The following is an 18,788-nucleotide window of genomic DNA, read 5'->3' on the forward strand; positions in this document are numbered from 1 at the left end:
TTGAGACAGGGTCTTGCTCTGTCACTCAGGCTGGAGTGCAATGGCATAATCATGGCTCACTGCAACCTCTGCAGCCTGGGTTCAAGCAATTCTTGTGTCTAAGCCTTCTGAGCAGCTAGAATTACAGGCATGAGTCACTATGCCCAGCTATTTTTTGTATTTTTAGTAAAGCCGAAGTTTTACCATGTTGGCCAGGCTGGTCTTGAACTCCTGATCTCAAGTGATCCACTCACCTTGGCTTCCCAAGGTGCTGTGGTTATAGGCATGAGCCACTATGCCTGGCCACAAATATTTAATAACTTTAAAGTCTATGTACAGTGGACACAAACAGTTGAAAATCAGTTTGTATGCTTGCTTGCTGCTTGTTTGTTGGTTTTTAATTTCTTGGACTGTAATCTCAGCATATTCACCTTTAAGAGAGAAAACGGGAAAAGCTCTATTCTTAAATGTTCCTCAAAATAAGTGCAAAGTGTGATTCAAGTTATATCTTCTGTGGTCTTCAGTATGCCATCATTTGAATGTCTAATGTTCTCAATAGAATTTTAAGATATTTAAAATTACACCTAATATTGTACAGCAAGGTGACCATAGTTAATGATGATATATTGTATTTTTGAAAAATGTAAACAGAGAGGTTGCTTCATGCTCTCGCCACAAAAATGATAACTATATGAGGTAGTATATTTATCAATTAGCTATAATTAACTATTATATAAAGTATATATACTTCAAAACATGTTGTAGATGATAAAAACATACAATGTTATCTGTCAATTTTTTTAATCTAAAAATTATTAAAAATAATAAAATTAAATTTTGAACAAATTTTTCAGAGTTTCCTTAAGTTCATCTTAAGTTCATCTACCAAATCTGGGGTTACTCAGAACCAAACTGACTCAATAATCTTTATTAGCTCTGTAATTCCAATCACAATGTAATATTTCTGAGCTATTGTTGCATCACATATAATTCAGTTTATTCCAAATCTTTATCCCAGCATATCTATGTAGCTATTGATAAAATTTAAAGGAAAAAAGAGACTCCTGGAGGCACAATTTGCCTGAGACAATTTTTTTCTTAAAGATTGTGATATTTTATTTGTTCAAATTACAGCAGCATAAGTTACATGTATAGGGTACTTGTTTATTCAAGTACAGTAACATATTTGTAGAATTTCTACACTAGCTATTGTCATTGGCTATGATCATTGATAGCTCTGTTCTGCCTACTATGGAAACATAATAAATGAACAAGCTTCTCTACCTCATTTTTAAAGAAAATTTTTACATTTTTATATGGACTTGATTATATCATCTTAACATATGAGAGTGGAAATTCAGTAGTGGTTTAGAAAAAGTGATCATATACATTTTCGTCTGGGTAAATAGAAAGTATATTACTGCCAGGATTTTATTATCTCTCTAAATTGTTGCACTAATCACTTCTAATGATGGCCCTGTAATTTTAAAGAACAACATTTTTGTTAAAATACGTCTATTTAAAAAAATATTTGGTATATTTTCTTAAAGCCCAAGTTATCTTAAAATATGAATCCATAAATATTTGAGTTACTTTTATAAATAAATAGTTTCCTTTAAACAAATCAAACAAATCAAGAACTGTAACAAATATTCACTGTGATTTTTGACTGTCAAAAGCTAAAACATTTTGATTGATTTCCCTGGATTTTTGTGTGTTTTGAAGATATGAATCTCCTGAAGCCTAGAAAGTTGCTTAAGTCTAGTATAATGCTGGTTAATAAAATGGATATATCTTTAACTTATTGTCACAAATGATATTTGTTAATTGAAAACCAGATAAAAAATGAGTTAAACTATGAGCCTTATTATAAGAATATTCTTTCTTTGCTAAATTATATACAATATGATTATTCAGTTCTATATTTAATGCCTTACTTATAGTTTAAGATTTCTATTGATTTTCTTCTATGTAATCATGATATTGGCACCTTTATAGTAAGTTTACTCTTTGAAAACATAACACATAACATACTGAAACGAATTTTCTTTTTTAAGGAAAATATGAGGAAATAACAGACTGAAAATATGCGTTCAGAGGCATAGAATCTTCAGGAAAATACCGGAGTTCCTGAGATCTCAAGGTCAGCAGCTTATACATCATTATTATCATGCTTTTACAGATTTTTACCTGTGCATCTGTTTCAAGTTGTTGATGTGTAATTGGATAATAAGAAAAAACTGTCTTACTTAAAATACATGTTTTAAACAAAGTGTTCTCAAGATTAAAAAAATTAATTTATTTTCATTAGGGACAATAAAAAAACTGTCTTAATAGATAACTACTGGTTATTGTAATTTGTTTCATTTTCTAAGGGTAGTACTATTAGCATAAAAATAAGTATTGGCATTTCTATAAATTTTTCTTTCTGATTGTTAAATATAAACCTATTTAGTGAATTTTTCATTTCTTTTGTATCTTTGGCTGCAATATGCACACATATACACATAGTTTAGAAGGATAGCTAATCAGCAATTCTTCCGAAATTACTTGAATTCCATTCCCTGACTTACTTTAACTACAGCCAAATAAATAATGCTATCATTGGAAAACGTGGCTTCGATAAAATGGCGATTAATATGAAAGAAAAGGAGGATATGGGGAATCTTTTCTAAGTTGTTTAGGATCATATAACTGGAAAAGAAGAATGTGCCTACTCATTATTAAGCAGTTTATTGTAATAACAAATTAATGTACAATATTCATTTAAAAGTTATACACGTAGGTTAAAGTGGTTTAGTATAATGGAATGCCTTGAAAAAGTACATGATTTTTGATGTGTTTATATTGTGGAGCCCAATATCAAATATTCATAATTTTAAATGAAAAAAATAGTTATCTCTCATTTGGATTGTCTTGGGCACGCATGTCTTCAATATCTGTATCTTTTTCTCATACTTCCAAGGGTATAGTAATTTATTTATAACTTACCATATGCAAAGCAATGGGCAAAACACTATGGCTCTTGCAAAATGAATAAGATATGGTCCCTATTCTCAAATATTTCCCAACCAATATGTTATGCAAAAATTAATTTTACTATTAACTCAAGCAACACATAATTAAAAAGACAAGCCAGATTTAAAAAGTGTAAGTAATTATTTCTAAAGCTAAATGGGGATTATTTGGGGATTATTTGTATTTTCACATTAAAGCTCTTATTAGCCTAGAATATTGAGAGTTTATACCACTGAGAATGTTGCTCCATTACAACCCACACCCAACTGATTTTTTATTAAAGTAGCTCTTCCAGTACAGCACAAGTAAGAAATATGGGATTCTAGGAAAGAAAAGTCTCTTGCCACAACTGCAAATTTAATGTTATAGAAAATACTGTGCAATCACTTATGAAAAGAACAAAGGTGGCATTGACAACATTTTTTAAATTCAAGTACATTGGATTTCTTTATTAAGCTCACCAGAGAATTAAATCGTTTCCCCAATAACCTAGAAAGACATGTAGATTTGAAAGGGATTGAATGCTATAAGTCTGTAAGGGATCATATGCAAATAGTAGCTAGGTGAGTACAGGGATTTGAAATGGGTGGGAGTGCAGACTCAGCTTGAAATGAAGTTGCACAGCCCTCTGCTTCTCAAGAAAAGCTTTTTAAAAGGGTAGTGTCTTAAGAACCTAATGCAAGTAAAGTAATTTAAAATAGTAGACTTCTTTTTTGAAAAACCAGTGAAGATATCCCTTGCTTCATTGTGTTATTAGGAAAGTAGCTAAATTAATTTATATAACCAACCATAATCATACAACAAATATTTGTCAAGTGCCTACTATGTGCATAGGGGTATGAGGGGATTGCTGGGGAGTGACAGCAGTGAATAAAATATTCTTGCCTGAGTGGAAATTACATTCTGGTGGATGGAAATAGGTAATAAAAAAACAAAATTAATTATGTATTATGTTTGATGGTTGTAAGTACCATGGAGAAAAAGGAAAAAAGAAAGGGAATAGACAGTATAAGTAGAGGCAGAATTTTAAAATAAACCTAATAACTTTGCACTACATAATTTACACAAAAGAGATAGATGTCACTTTTCTTCACATAATACCAACTAAAAACAAAGGTAATGAAATACAACACCTGATGGTAAGTTTTCTAAATCATTATTAATTAAGATACATGTTGTAAATCTATATAAAATCAGTTTCAGTTTCACCAGAAAGAAAAAAATATTATTTTTTAGAAATGATGATATAGTTACTACAAGTATATGAAATGATGTAGTATTAAAGGCATAGGTCTATGTGCATTTTTATTAGAAAATATGTAGACTTGGAAATCAAATCAGTTTTGTGCGATCATTAACAAATGAGTGATCAGGATTTTTTATGGTAATCAGGTTGGAATATTTTCATTCAATATTTGGTTCTGAGCACAGGAGTCTGGAAATGTTGAAGGCCCAAATACTCCTGCCTGTTTTCTTGCAATTCATTTATAGTTTAGAATTCATCATATAAAGTGATGTTATCTTAAAAGTCATTCAGCCTTGACTTTAGTGGTTGGAATTGAGAGATTTAGCCAATTTTGTATGCTGAAAAAGTAGTTGAGTTATTTTGTTTTCATTGAGGATAAGTCAATGTAAAGTAAATATCTGGTCATGCAAATAAACAAAACAAAATTTGAATTAAGAGATTTCAAAATCTATTAAGTATTGCAAGGTTTTCAGTCTTCCAAAAGACAGATGTTGTAAGTAAGCAGTATATCATTTAAAGGAAATGTGTCCAATATTAGATTATTAAAAGAAATATGAAGTAAAGCTCACAATTGTTTAGAGGCTCTATCTGTCTATCTATCTATTGTCTGTCTATCTATCTATCTATCTATCTATCTATCTATCTATCTATCTATCTTTTTTTTCTTTGAGACAAGGTCACTCTCTGTTGCCCAAGCTGGAGCAAAGTAGCAGGATCTCAGCTCACTCAGCCTCCCAGGCTCAAGTGATACTTTTCAGCCTCTCAAGTAGCTGAGACTATAGGCTGTACTACCACACCTGGGTAATTTTTTGTTTTTCTAATTTTTTTTGTAGAGACAAACTCTTACTTGTTTCTCAGGCTGGAGGAAGCTCTTTCTTAATTAAACAAAGCAGAGAGTGTTTATTACATGCTGTATTGTGGAAAGAATTGATGGTTAGCTCTATAAGGTTAACCACAAAAAGGCAGCTTGTGTTGTTTGTTACAGGAAAACCAAAAAAAGGAAAGAGAGAGAGAGAAAAGAAGGAAGAAAAAAGAGAAAGAAAGAAAATTGAAGGAAGAAAGAAAGAAAGAAAAGAAAGAAAGACAAAGAAAGAGAAAGAAAATTAGAGTTGCAGAGGCTGGTGAAGGTTATGAGGCAAAGACTTCACATGTAACGTTTCTCTGTTAGGGATAGATTCTTTCCAAACCAATATTGACCTTTGTTGTATTCATCTGGAAACTTCAATGGAAGGAACTACAAACTCTAGTTGAGGATAACCGAAAGTTGACTTTTCAAAAGCAAGTAGAAAATAGCATACTCTTTCTTTACATTCCCTTGCTTTCATGCTCCCTTCATTTGCTTTACAAAATTGCTAACCCAGTAATCATTTGCAACTCTGTACCACAAATCCAGTTCCTCATGGATCTTTCCAATTAATGATTCTTGCATTCCCTCATAAACCAATACCCACACGAACCTTACATTACTTGGCATGCACATGCTCCAGGTGGTTCTTTCTTCTCTGACCCTGTCTTCAAGTTCTCCAAGTAATTTCCTAGCATTCTTATTCATCCATCATTCTTGCAAATAATTTATGTAATCCAGGGTTTCTTAACTTCAGCACTACTGACATTTGGATCCAGGTAATTCTTTATTGGGGGAGCGGTGACGGCTGTGCTTTGCATTGTAGGGCGTTTAGCAGCATTTCTGGAACCAAACGCCATTGGCACTTCATCTTTAGTTATGATAAAAATGTCTTAAGACATTGACCAATGTCCCCTCAGGGCAAAATTAGCCCAGATTGAGAAGCTTGAGCCAACCCTAACCTCTATGACCTCCATAAACTTCTATCCACTCTACTACATGAACCACAAAGCCTCCTGAGCACCTCCAGCACTTCAATTAAAACAACTCAGCAAGGCCAGGCATGGTGGCTCATGCCTGTAATCCCAGCACTTTGGGAGGTGGAGGAGGATGAATCTCTTGAGCCCAGGAGTTTGAAACCAGCCTGGGAAACATGGCAAAACTCCATCTCTACAAAAAAAATACAAAAGATTAGCTTGACGTAGTGGTGGGCGTCTGTAGTCTCAGCTACTCAGGTGGCTGATGCATGAGAATCGCTTGAACTTGAGAGTTGGAGGTTGCGGTGAGCTGAAATCATGCCACTGCACTATAGCCCTCCAGCCAGGGTAACAGAGTGAGACCTTATCTCAAAAAAAGAAAAAAGTAAAAAGCTTTTCTGTTTTTTTCAGTTTCCCTTGCTTAAGTAACACTCACCTCTATTTGATCATCTGTGTTTTTAGTTTCCTTTTATTTGCTTATACTTGGCCTTGTATCTAAAGCATGTTTTACAAAATAATAAGACAATGTAAAATAAGTGGGAAAACAACAGTAAAGAAGAAATAAGGTAAAAAAAATGAAGTGAAAGGAAAAGAGTTTATTACATGTGTAACCTAATTTTACCCCTAATGTAATCCTTGTGGTGATTACATTGGGACTGAGCCAGCCCCTCAATAGCATTCACTAATGTAATCAGTGGGGTGAAGTTAGGGTACAAATGCAATAAACTCTTTTCCTTTCACTTCTTTTGCTTAGAATAAAATTAGACTTTTAGTGCCTTTAATCTTTCCGTGTATCCTAGTTGTGCTTGGAAGTTTGTTTGGACACCAGCAGCTTGCCACCCACAGCTCTCCAGCAACTCCTTTCTTACACAGTACATGCAACCATGAACCCAAGCTATAGAGAATCCTTTCTTGTACTCACATTCATGAGTGCTACGGGAGCAATTACACCACTCTGCAGATTTATGGTGTTCTAATCTGAGATAGTCCCTCAATAGTATTCACTAATCCTTTCATTCTGACTGTGGTCGGCCACTATTTCAAAAGTTCATTACCCCACTCAAGCCACACAATCTCTCCCTTTCACTCTTAGTGCACCTGCTATTTTAACAAGAAAATTGAGGTCATTGTGTGGAAACCACTTGTGAATCTTTGCAATTTCCTCCAGCATCGAATTGACTAGGTCTATAAACATCCTTTCTGTCCTCCAATCTCTAAGAAGGCTCAGGAGTCCTTCCTGCTATTCAAGGCAAAGCCTATGTTTGATTTTACTTCCTATCACTGAGGCTGAGACCTTTTGCCATTAATTATCTCTTTTTTTGTCCTTTATCTCCAACTTTTTCTTCCTTGCTGGCCCTTTGCCTTCAGCCATTCATGTTCTTCACACTCCTGTCCAAAAAACCAAATTGACAAACAAAAGCAAACCAAACTCTTTCTTCACCACCAGTTGGAGAGGCTTTCTGTCGTCTCCAACTCATTCAAGCTCTCCAAGCAGTAGCCTACATTCATTATCTCCAATTTCTAAGATTCAGTCACTCCGCAGCACAGTGCGATCTGATTTCTAACCCCATTTACCAGAGCATGCTCTTTCTAAAGGCACAGATGACCCACAGCCCTTATCTTGACTGGCCCTCTCAGGGGTATTTGACACTGTTAACTACATTTTTCTTCATGTTCCCTCCCTAGGCTGTTGTATCGCTCCCTCTTGGTTTCCCTGACATCTTGTGGATCTTATTTGTAAAGACCTCTTTCACTGTCTCTTCTGTATCTGTTCTTCCATCAGAGAGTCACAAATCACAAACTCAAACCCTAATAGGTGGCTACAGGTAGTATAAATGAATGAAGTTGGCTCATTGAAAACAGTAAATACTATAGAGGTCAAACGACATGCCCACAAAAGTTATTGATACTTTACTCCTATTCAAATGGCGGGACTCCCTGGAGATCCATCTTCAGTCTATTGCACTTCTCTCTGTCCTGTTCTTCCTAATCAAGCAAAGCTGCTATTATGACTTTGTTACTGACATAGAGGTCAATGCCTCCAACCCTTTTCTTCAGCTAAGCTACAGAATTACAGGTTATGCTAAAAGTCTACAGGGTATCAATGCCTAACAAGGACACACAGAAATGCAAACATCAGAGCAATAAAATGGAATAGAGTGCAAAACCAGACACTCTATACATGCAATCATAAAATGCACTGCCAAAATAATCATAAGTCCATGAAGAATCTCTCAAAGGAAAGTCTATTAACAAACCGAGGTGCACATAATTAGTGTCTGATAAAAGAGACAATTCAAATAGGGGAAGGAGGGAAGAACTATGGCTTATTGAGTAGATGGTACTAGAACAATTCTTTGCTTGGGGAAAAATAAGATGTGATCTGTGTGTTACACAATATTAAAGTAAAATTTAAATAACAATTTAAAATACTATTTAAAAATATTATTGAACATCGAATAGATTCAATAGCCTATAGGTATTTATGTGACTTTGGCATAGAAAAAATCTAAGCAATGCAAGAAAGCAAAATCATTTATTCATTTTTAAATTCATAAACAGTAAAATTTATACTTCTTGGTTTACAATTTTGTGAGTTTTGACAATTGTACAGAGTCATGTAACTTTCACAACAATCAAAGTACAGAACAGTTCCATTACTGTTCCCTGCACTTCCCCTTGTCAACTTATCCCTACGTCATCCCTGGCAACTAATCTACTCCAGGTCACTCTAGTTTTGCCTTTTCTAGAACGTCTTCAATGGAACACAGAGAATGTAATCTTTACCATCTGACCTCTTGTATAATGCATTGAAATTCATTCATGCTCTTGCATGTAATAATAATTTTTTCTCTAGTATTGCTAAGTAGTATTTCTTTGTATGAATGTGCCATAATTTGTTTATTCATCCATTCACTAAAAGATATTTAGGTCATTTAGCTTGTGATGGTTTGCATAAAGCCGCTATAATATCCATGCAGAAATTTCTGTGAAAACCTAAATTTTTATTTTTCATGGGCAAATATCCTAGTGGGATTGTGTATCACATAGTAAGTGTATGTTTAGCTTTCTCAGACTGCAAAATTGTCTCCAAAAATGATATACCATCCTAAATTCCCACCAACAATGGATGAACATTCCCATTGCTCCATATCTTCACCAGCACTTGGTATTATCAGTTTTTATTTTGTTTATGTTATTTTAACCATTCTAATTATCACTCTGGTTTTAATTTGCATATTCTTAATGAATAATAACATTGAACATGTTTTCTTCTGCTTATTCACCATTGTTTGCTCTCTTCTGTGAAGTATTTGTTCAAATATTTTGCCTAAATTATACTAAGTTGTTTTCTATTTTTAAGTTTTGGGAGTTCTCTATAAATATTCTTCATAAAAATCCTGTAGGAAATACATGATTTGCAAACATTTTCTCTCTGTCTGTGGCATGCTTTTTCATTTTCTTGACCATGTTCTTTCAGAGTTTTAAAATTTGATAAAGTTATGTTTTTCAATTTTTTTATCCTGTGGATTATGATTTTTGATGTTATATCTTTTTCTTTTTTTGGGGGGGACAGAATCTTGCTCTGTCTCCCAGGCTGAAGTGCAGTGGCATAATCTTGGCTCTTGGCTCACTGCAACCTCCGCCTCCTGGGTTAAGCAATTATTCTACCTCAGCCTCCTGAGAAGTTGGGACCACAGGTATGTGACACCATGCCTAGCTAATTTTTGTATTTTTAGCAGAGACAAGATTTCACCAAGTCTGCCAGGCTGGTCTTGAACTCCTAATCTCAAGTGACCTGCCCTCCTTAGCCTCCCAAAGTGCTGGATTACAGGCATGAGCCACCTCCCCTTGCCTGATGTTATATTTAAGAGGTCTTTGCTTAAACCAAGGTCACAATGATTTTCAACTATGTTTTCTTCTAAATGTACTATGATTTTATGTTTTGTATTTAGCCATATGATCTATTTGGAGTTAATTTTTACGTAATGTAAGAGATTGAAGTTCACTATTTTACTTAGTACTTACAGACATCTGATTGTTTCCTCACTTTTTTAAACAAAACGATTCTTTATACCCTAAATTGACTTTGCATTTTTGTCAGAAAATCAATCACATTTGTACAGGTATATTTCTGGTCTCTCTATTGTGTCTGATTGATGTATGTATTTGTACTTTTCCTGTTATCACACTGTCTTTATTACAGTAGCTTTATAGTAAGTCTCAAAATCAGGTAGTGTGAGTCCTCTTCTTTTACAAAATTGCTTTGGTATTCTAATTCCTTTTCATTACACTGTGAATTTCAGAGTCAGCTTGTTGATATCTACAAAAAAGCCTGCTGAAAGTTTGATTGGAAAATTCATTTATGCACATTAGAAAATCCTCTGAATTCTATTTTCAAAATAAAATGCTTAAAAGAATACTCACTGCATATATGATACAAATAGCCAATATTATTAAAATATAAAGAATTATTAGCATTAAAAAGAAATATGAATCTGATTAGGATAATTGGCAAGGACTTGTGAGAGCTTTTCACAGAAAAAGTTCTGATGACCTCTAAACTTAAAAATTAAAAGACTCAACACAATTATAAATCAAAAACATTTGCTTTATAATGGCCATCTGAACATATAAAGCTTTGGGAAATAATATAACATATTGACAGAGCATCATTGTTAAGGTCTTTTTGAACTTTGAGTATACTCCATTGTCTAATTATCTGTGGGGATTTAGGCAAACTGCTGAGACTTTAGAAATGTTCAGATACTTCATCAATAAAGTAGATATAGATTCTGGCACATTGTAAACACTCAATGTAGGCCATCATAAATGCATTCAACACTGATAAGGATGTGGAGAAATGGACCATATTATACTACAGCGATGGGCCAGGAATTTGGTTCAACTTTTCTAGAAGACTATTTGTCATTATGTGTCTTAAAATCTTAAAGTCTGCACACTCTCTGACTTAGGAATTCCAAATATAAAAAGAAATTACGGCAATAATTATGAACACAAAGCAATGTGTATAAAGATGTTTATTGAGGTAATATTTAAAGTAATAAAATGGGAAACATCTGCCTGTTCAAAAATGAGGAAGTCATTAAATAAATTATTAAATATGCAAAGTAAATTTTCTGAGGTATTAAATAAAGGCGTTTTCACAGCATATTTTATTATTGGGGAGCTCTCTGAAATATAAACGTAAGTGAAAAAGAAGTTCATGAAAACAGCGTTTAAAGTATGATACTATTTATACTCTTAAATGATGTATGTGCATGTAAGAAAGGATAATTATCTATGTACACACATATAAATGTCACACATACATGCATAAAATAAAAGTGGTATGTCTAGGTGGTTGGAGATAGATTCCATTCATTGCCTTCTTGGTATTTTTCAGTAGTCTCCAGATTTCCTGAAAACACATCTAACTATTACTTTTAAAAATAGGTAAAGTATAGAATATGAAGCGATGGACAATTGTAAACTACATAAAGAGATAAATGGGCAACTACTTAAAGCATGTTTATTTCATAGATGACCATGGAATTTGAGTAGCCTTATTATTTAAGGACATCCACAAATTAATGAGAACATCAACAAGACCCCAGTAGAAAAATGGGCTAAAATAAATGAAAGAGTAATAGAAAGAGAGAAGGAGAGGGAGAGAAAGAAAGGGAAGGAGGAGAAAAAGAGAGAGAGAAAAGTGAGGGAGAGAAGGAGGAAGAGCTAATAAACAGTAAAAAACTGTTTATCCTCAACAGTAGTTAAAGAAATGGAAATAAAATGATGTAATATTATGTCTATCAAATTAGCAAAACTTTTTTTATTACATATTTGTTTCACTGTTATATACTGTTGATAGAAATGTTAAGTCCTTTGCCTCTCTTTTAATCAGGTTATCTGTTTCTTGCTATTGAGTTTTTTGAGTTCCTTATATATTTTGATATTAACTCCCTATAAGATGTTTTGATTGCAGATATTTTCTCCTTACAGATAATTTCTTCACCATATTAATTGCTTCCTTTGCTCTGCAAAACTTGTTAGTTTGATACAATTCCCTTTGTGTACTTTTGCTTTTGTTGCTTGATCTTTTAGAATCAGATTTTTAAAAAATTATTGCCCAGACCAATGTCATGTAGTGTTTTCCTACATGACATTTTCCTGTGCTTTCTTCTAGTACAGTTACTGTTTCAGGGCTTAGGTTTAAGTCTTCAATCCATTTTGAGTTTATTTTTGTAACTAATATGAGATAAAGGGATAAAGGTTGTTTTATCTTTCTCTATGTGGATATCCAGTTTTCTCAACACCCTTTATTGAAGAGACTGTCTATTCTCCATTGTGTGTTCTTGGCAGCTTTATGAAATATTAATTGACCATGGATTATTTTTTAGCTTACTTCTGGTTTCTCTATCTTGTTTCATTGGTCAATTTTTTTTTTATGTTTATGCCAGTACCTTACTGTTTTTACTATTATTTCTTTGTAACATAATTTGCAGTCAGGTAATGATAGCAGCAGCAGGTGGTCTGGAGTGGTCACTGCCATCATGCCGGCTGTCACAGGGATGTGCAGCTGGGCCTGCATGCTCCATGGTCAGGCAGGAAAGGGGACAAGTGCAGCCCCCTTGCTTTCAAGTTGGGACAGGAGCTCACCAGGAGCCACTGCAGCCACCCAAGTCACAACTGCAGATCTGGGCATCCCTGTGCTCGTGGGCCAGAACAGGCAGGAGACCTGCCCTCCTGGGTGCAGTTGCAGCTGCCCGTCTTGGCTCTGGACCCCTGCCTCCTGCTTAATGGAGCAAACAGAAGCCTTTTATTCCCACACCACGAGTGCAGGTGCAGCTGCCCAAACCATGATTGTAGATCCTGCACTCCTGGGAACCTGGGAAGGCCCTTCCCCACCCCTGCCCTCATGGGCTCAGAAGTTCCTGCTCCCACTACTTGGCTTCTCCCTCCTGTCCGTGCCCACTCCAATCTTGGAACAAAGTTGGGGCAGAGCCCAGGTGCTCTCATAGCTAGTCCAGATTTGCATATGCTTGGGGCAGTGCCGACATACCAGCCTTCTGCTGCCTCAGCCCTTTGCAAGACTTTGGGCACTGACAAGCAGAGGAGGGAAACTGATGAGAGGCTGAGTATAGCTTGACACTGTCCTTGCAGGTGTCCGTTGGCCCCTAAGCCCTGGGCACCATGAACAACCGCAGGAGGTAGACAGGCTCCTGGGTAGAAAAGGGTGGGTCCCCGGTGAGGCCCCACCTCTAGACCAGGAAGGGCCTCAAGGCCTAAGGCCAGGCTGCCAATACCACCAGCACCTGGAGCTAACCCCCTGTCGCAGCAGCCAGTGTCTGACTACGCAGTGGCCCGACCCCCAGCCTTGCTCACACAGCCCTTGCTGCTCCATGCCTGACTCACCCTTGGTAGGCATGGGATCCAGGTTGGTGGTATGAGCTGAGTGCAGCCTGCTAGGTTGATCGGATGGAATGAGCCCAGTGGGATCAAGCAAAACTCAGGCAAAGGCACCACTGGCACAGAAGTTTCCTGCCAGAAAAGTGACACCCGAAGGATGCTGTTAACAGTAGTGTGATGTCTCCAGCTTTGTTCTTTTTGTTCAGGATTGTCTTGGCTATTTGTTTTGTGTGTGTGTGTGGTTCCATATGAATTTTAGAATTTTTTTTTCATATTTCTGTGAAAAGTGGCATTAGAATTTTTATTCCAATACAAGGGATTGCATTAAATCTGTAGATCTCTTTGGGTAGTATGAAATTTTTTTAACAAGATTTATTCTTCCAATCTATACTCTTCTAGAAAAGTTGAACGTAAGGTATATATATTCTCATTTATTTGTGTCTTCAATTTCTTTTCTCAGTGTTTTATAGTTTTCAGTGCACAGATCTTTTATCTCCTTGGTTAGTTTATTCTAAGTATTTTTTGGTACTATTACAATTGAGATTGTTTTCTTGATTTCTTTTTTGAATTATCTATAAGAATGCTACTGATTTTTGAGTGTTGAATTTTTATCCTATAACTTTACTGTATTTGTTAATCAGTTTTAATAGTTTTTGGTGGAGTCTTTAGAGTTTTCTATGTCATCAGCAAGTAGCAACAATTTCACTACTTCCTTTCCTATTTAGATGCCTTTTATTTCTTGTCTTGCCTAACTGTTCTGGAAAAAACCATCGGTACTATTTGAATAAAGTGGCATGAATGGGAATCCTTGTCTTGTTCCTGATCTTAGAGAACAAGTTTTCAACTTTACCATTAGGTATGATGTTAGCTGCAGGCTTTTTGTATATGGCCTGTATTGTGTTGTGGACATTGTACATGTATTGTGTATTGTGTACATTCTTTCTATACCTAATTCACTGAGAGTTTTTATCCTAAATAAACAATTTTCAAAGAAGACCTAAAAATGGCCAATAAGCACATGAAAAAGTATTCTACATTATTAATCATTTTAAAAGTGCAAAATAAAAAAAAAACAGAAATGCAAACTAAAATCACAATGAAATATTACCTCACGCCAGCCAGAATGGCTAATGTAAAAAGAAAAAAAATATAACAAGTATTGGTGAGGTTGTGGAGAAGTGGGAACACTTTTACACTGTTGGTGTGAATGTAAATTAGCACAGCCATTGTGAAGAACTGTATGGAGGTTCCCCAAAACATTAAATCTTTTTCTGCCACTGCACTGTATTCACTATCTCAGTTAAAAGTTGCAAGTCATCTAAATTAGAAAACTACAAAGTAACTGAGATTATTCCCTCTTACTTACCAGTCACTTCCAGAAAATCACTACCAAATTCTACTGGTTTCTTTCCTCATGTTACTACTCATCCCTTCCAGCTTCACTGCCACCACATTAATTCTGTTATTCTTCATCTCTCAGCTGGATATAGGGCGAGGCTACCAATGAGTTTCTCTGGTGCTGTTTACATACCTTCAAATCCATTCCCAATACAACTGCCTAGAGGCTAATCCAAAAAAAATATCTGATCATGACCTTCGTTCAGCCTCTTAAATTTCTTCGAAGATTTTCCATACAATGATAAGATCAAAGCTACTTTTAAAAATCACCTGCCTTCCCCACTCTTTTTCAGCATCATTGCTCCATCTCTGATTCTACGTTTCGTTAGTCCTGAATTCCTTTATAATCACCCTCTTGTCTTCACACCTTTTTGCTTTTATTTAAATTGCTTGTGCTGGTTGGAATGTTCTCTATTCATTCTCTTCCTCCTTTTTTTGTGTGACTAGCTCCTTTTTATACTTAAAGGCTTGTCTCTAGTGTCCCTTCTCCAGACAGTCCTTTCTGACCTCTTTTCCTGTTTAGCACCTTTCATTTACTGTTAATCACATAAATGACAACTTTATTGAGGATTATCTATGTACATGCTATCTTCACCTCTATACCAGTGAACTCGAAAGCAGAATGCAGGTAACCTATGGAGTGAGCCAGAAGATCTTCCGGAAGTAAATTTTAAAATATCAGTATTTATATTTATGTTGTGCTATCATGTCTAATTTTTACATTTTTGTGTGATACAATTTATATACTATGCCTTCATATAATTTGGCTCTATGTACCCACCCAAATCTCATCTTTAAGCTTCCATATTTCCAACATGTTATGGGAGGGACCCAGTGGGAGATAACTGAGTCATGGGGGTGGGTCTTTCCTGTGCTCTTCTCATGTTAGTGAATAAGTCTCACAAGATCTGATGGTTTTAAAAATGAGAGTTTCTCTGCATAAGTTATCTCTTTGCTTACCACCATCCATGTAAGATGTGACTTGCTTCTTTTTGCCTTCCACCAAGATTGTGAGGCTTCTCCAGCCATCTGAAACCTTAAGTCCATTGAACCTCTTTCTTTTGTGAACTGCCCAGTTTCGTGTATGTCTTTATCAGCAGTGTGAAAACTGACCAATACAGTAAATTGGTATCAGTAGAGTAGGGTGATGCCGAAAAGATACCCAAAAGTGTGGAAGGGACTTTGGAACTGGATAACAGGCAGAGATTGAAACAGTTTGGAGGGTTCAGAGGAAGACAGGAAAATGTGGGAAAGTTTGAAACTTCATGGAGACCTGTTGAGCGGCTTTGACCAAAATGCTGCTAATGACATGGACAATGAAATTCAGGCTGAGTAGGTCCCAGATGGACATAAGGAACTTGTTGGGAAGTAGAGCAAAGGTGATCCTTGTTGTGTTTTAGCAAAGCAGCTAGTAGCATTTTCCCCCTGCCCTAGAGATTTGTGGAACTTTGAACTTGACAGAGATGATTTAGGGTATCTGGTGGAAGAAATTTCTAAGCAGCAAACCATTCAAGAGATGACTTGGGTGATGTTAAAGGCATTCAGTTTTAAATGGGAAATAGAGCATAAAAGTTTGGAAAATTTGCAGCCTAACAATGCAATAGAAAAGAAAATCCCATTTTTTGAGGAGAAATTCAAGCCAGCTGCAGAAATTTGCATAAGTAATGAGGAGACAAGTGTTAATCATCAAAACAGTGGGGAAAATGTCTCCAGGGATGTCAGAGACCTTTGTGGTAGCCCATCCATCACAGATCCAGAGGCCTAGGAGAAAATTGGTTTTATAGGCTAAGCCCAGGGTCCCTGTGCTGTGTGCAGCCTAAGGGCTTGGTGCCCTGTGTCTCAGCCATTCCAGCTGCCATGCCTGAAAGGGGTCAATGTAGAGCTCAGACCATGGCTTCAGAGGGAGCAAGCCCCAAGCTGTGGCAGTTCCACATGATATTGAGCCTGCCAGTGCACAGAAGTCAAGAACTGAGGTTTGGGAACTACTACCCAGATTTCAGAAGATGGATGAAAATGCCTAGATGTCCAGGCAGAAGTTTGCTGCAGCGTTGAGACTCTCATGGAGAACCTCCGCTAGAGCAGTGTGGAAGAGAAATGTGGAGTCAGAGGCCCCACATGGAGTCCCTACTAGGGCACCACCTAGTGGAGTCAGTAGAAGAGGGCCACTGTCCTCCTGACCCCAGAATGGTAGATCCATTAATGGCTTGCACTGTGTGCCTAGAAAATCCACAGACACACAACACCAGTCCATAAAAGTAGCCAGGAGGAAGTCTGCACCCTGGAAAGCCACAGGGACAGAGCTGCCCAAGATCATGAGAACCCACCTCTTTCATCAGTGTGACCTGGATGTGAGACATGGAGTCAAAGGAGATCATTTTAGAACTTTAAAATTTGACTGCCCCACTGAATTTCAGACTTGCATGGGCCCTATAAGCACTTTGTTTTGGCCAATGTCTCCATTTGGAATGGCTGTATTTACCCAATGCCTGTATCCCCATTGTATCTAGGAAGTAACTAACTTGCCTTTGATTTTACAAGCTCATAGGCAGAAGGGACTTGCCTTGTCTCAAATGAGACTTTGGACTGTGGACTTTAGTGTTCATGCTGAAATGAGTTCAGACTTTGGGGGACTGTTGGCAAGGGATAATTTGTTTTCAAATGTGAGGACATGAGATTTGGGAGGGGCCAGGGGCTGAATGATATGGTTTGGCTATGTCCCCACCCAAATCTCATATTGAATTCTCCCATGTTGTGGGGTGGTCCCTGTGAGAGGTAGTTGTATAATGGCAGCAGGTCTTTCCTGTCCTGTTGTCATGATAATGAATAAATCTCATGAGAACTGGTGGTTTCAAAAATGTGAGTTTCCCTGCACAAGCTTTTATTCTGTCTTGCCACCACCAGGTAGGAAGTGCCTTTTGTCTTCTGCCATGATTGTGAGGCCTCCCCAGCCACGTGGAATTGTGTGTCCATTAAACCTATTTTTTTTCCCAGTCTCAGGTATGTCTTTATTGGCAGATTGAAAACAGACTAATTCACTTAAATAATAATATATTATGTTATGTGTAAATATATGTACACACATGCATAGGAGTGCATGTAGAAACATTTTTTTCAAACTGGTGGGGATGTATGATTTAAAATGTTAGAAGACCCTTGCTCTGAAGTTTTTCAAAGAAAAGACATATGTCTGATTTATTCAGAACATACAGCATAGTGTTGGGCACACAGCAGACTTTTTTGAATTTAACCGAAATTACAATTTTAGCAAAATTCTATTTCTGTTTATAAAGGTATTTGTGAAGTGTTTAAAGATTTGGATTACGAGAGAGAATTCTCTTGCCTACTAAACTNAGAAAGAATTTGAGAAAGAAATGCAAAGCAAAAAAGAAGAAAATTAATGCTAAGAGAAATTTCATGATTGCAAATGTTTTTAAAAATGAGGAATGCAAAGTTTTAACAGATGTATCTTTATAGTTTGCCAAATGTAACTAAAATGCAACATTGTCATAGACTAGAAGATCTATGAGGATTTACAAAAGGGAGCAGTTCTTTTTAAAGCAAATGATATTTTGAAGGTAAAGTATGTTTGGTAACCTCAATTCTCCAAGCAGAGAACTACAAAAGTCCTTTTAAAATTCCTTTTGCAATGAGTGCTCTAATTTGTGTAGTATTCATATATGCCTTGGGATATCTGTCAATCAGTTTCAATTACTAATCTGAAAAAAAAGGGTCCAGAAGTCTAAACCAGAGAGAATTCCAATGAAATAAATGTGATTATCATATAGCAAATGGCTCTCCCAATTTTAAATTATAACTCCAGTTATTTACAATTACAGACAAGGAGTACAGAAAAATGTAAAGAAAAATCATCTTTATAATTTATGTAAGGATGAATGGATACAAAAATGAATCAAAT

General features: G+C 36.0%; 1 protein-coding gene across 4 annotated transcripts in view; it reads left to right on the top strand.

Moving 5' to 3' along the window:
• CSRNP3 (cysteine and serine rich nuclear protein 3) overlaps window positions 1-18,788 on the top strand; it is a 194,687-nt gene that overhangs the window by 41,283 nt on the left and 134,616 nt on the right. For all 4 annotated transcript variants that reach the window (XM_017548268.2, XM_017548283.2, XM_037745764.1 and 1 more), the window contains one exon: window positions 2,037-2,122. The gene's annotated coding sequence lies outside the window, so the exon portion shown is untranslated. The remainder of the gene's footprint in view (window positions 1-2,036; window positions 2,123-18,788) is intronic.

Source organism: Cebus imitator, unplaced genomic scaffold (genome assembly GCF_001604975.1).
Source record: "Cebus imitator isolate Cc_AM_T3 unplaced genomic scaffold, Cebus_imitator-1.0 Scaffold10, whole genome shotgun sequence".
Lineage (NCBI taxonomy): Eukaryota > Metazoa > Chordata > Mammalia > Primates > Cebidae > Cebus > Cebus imitator.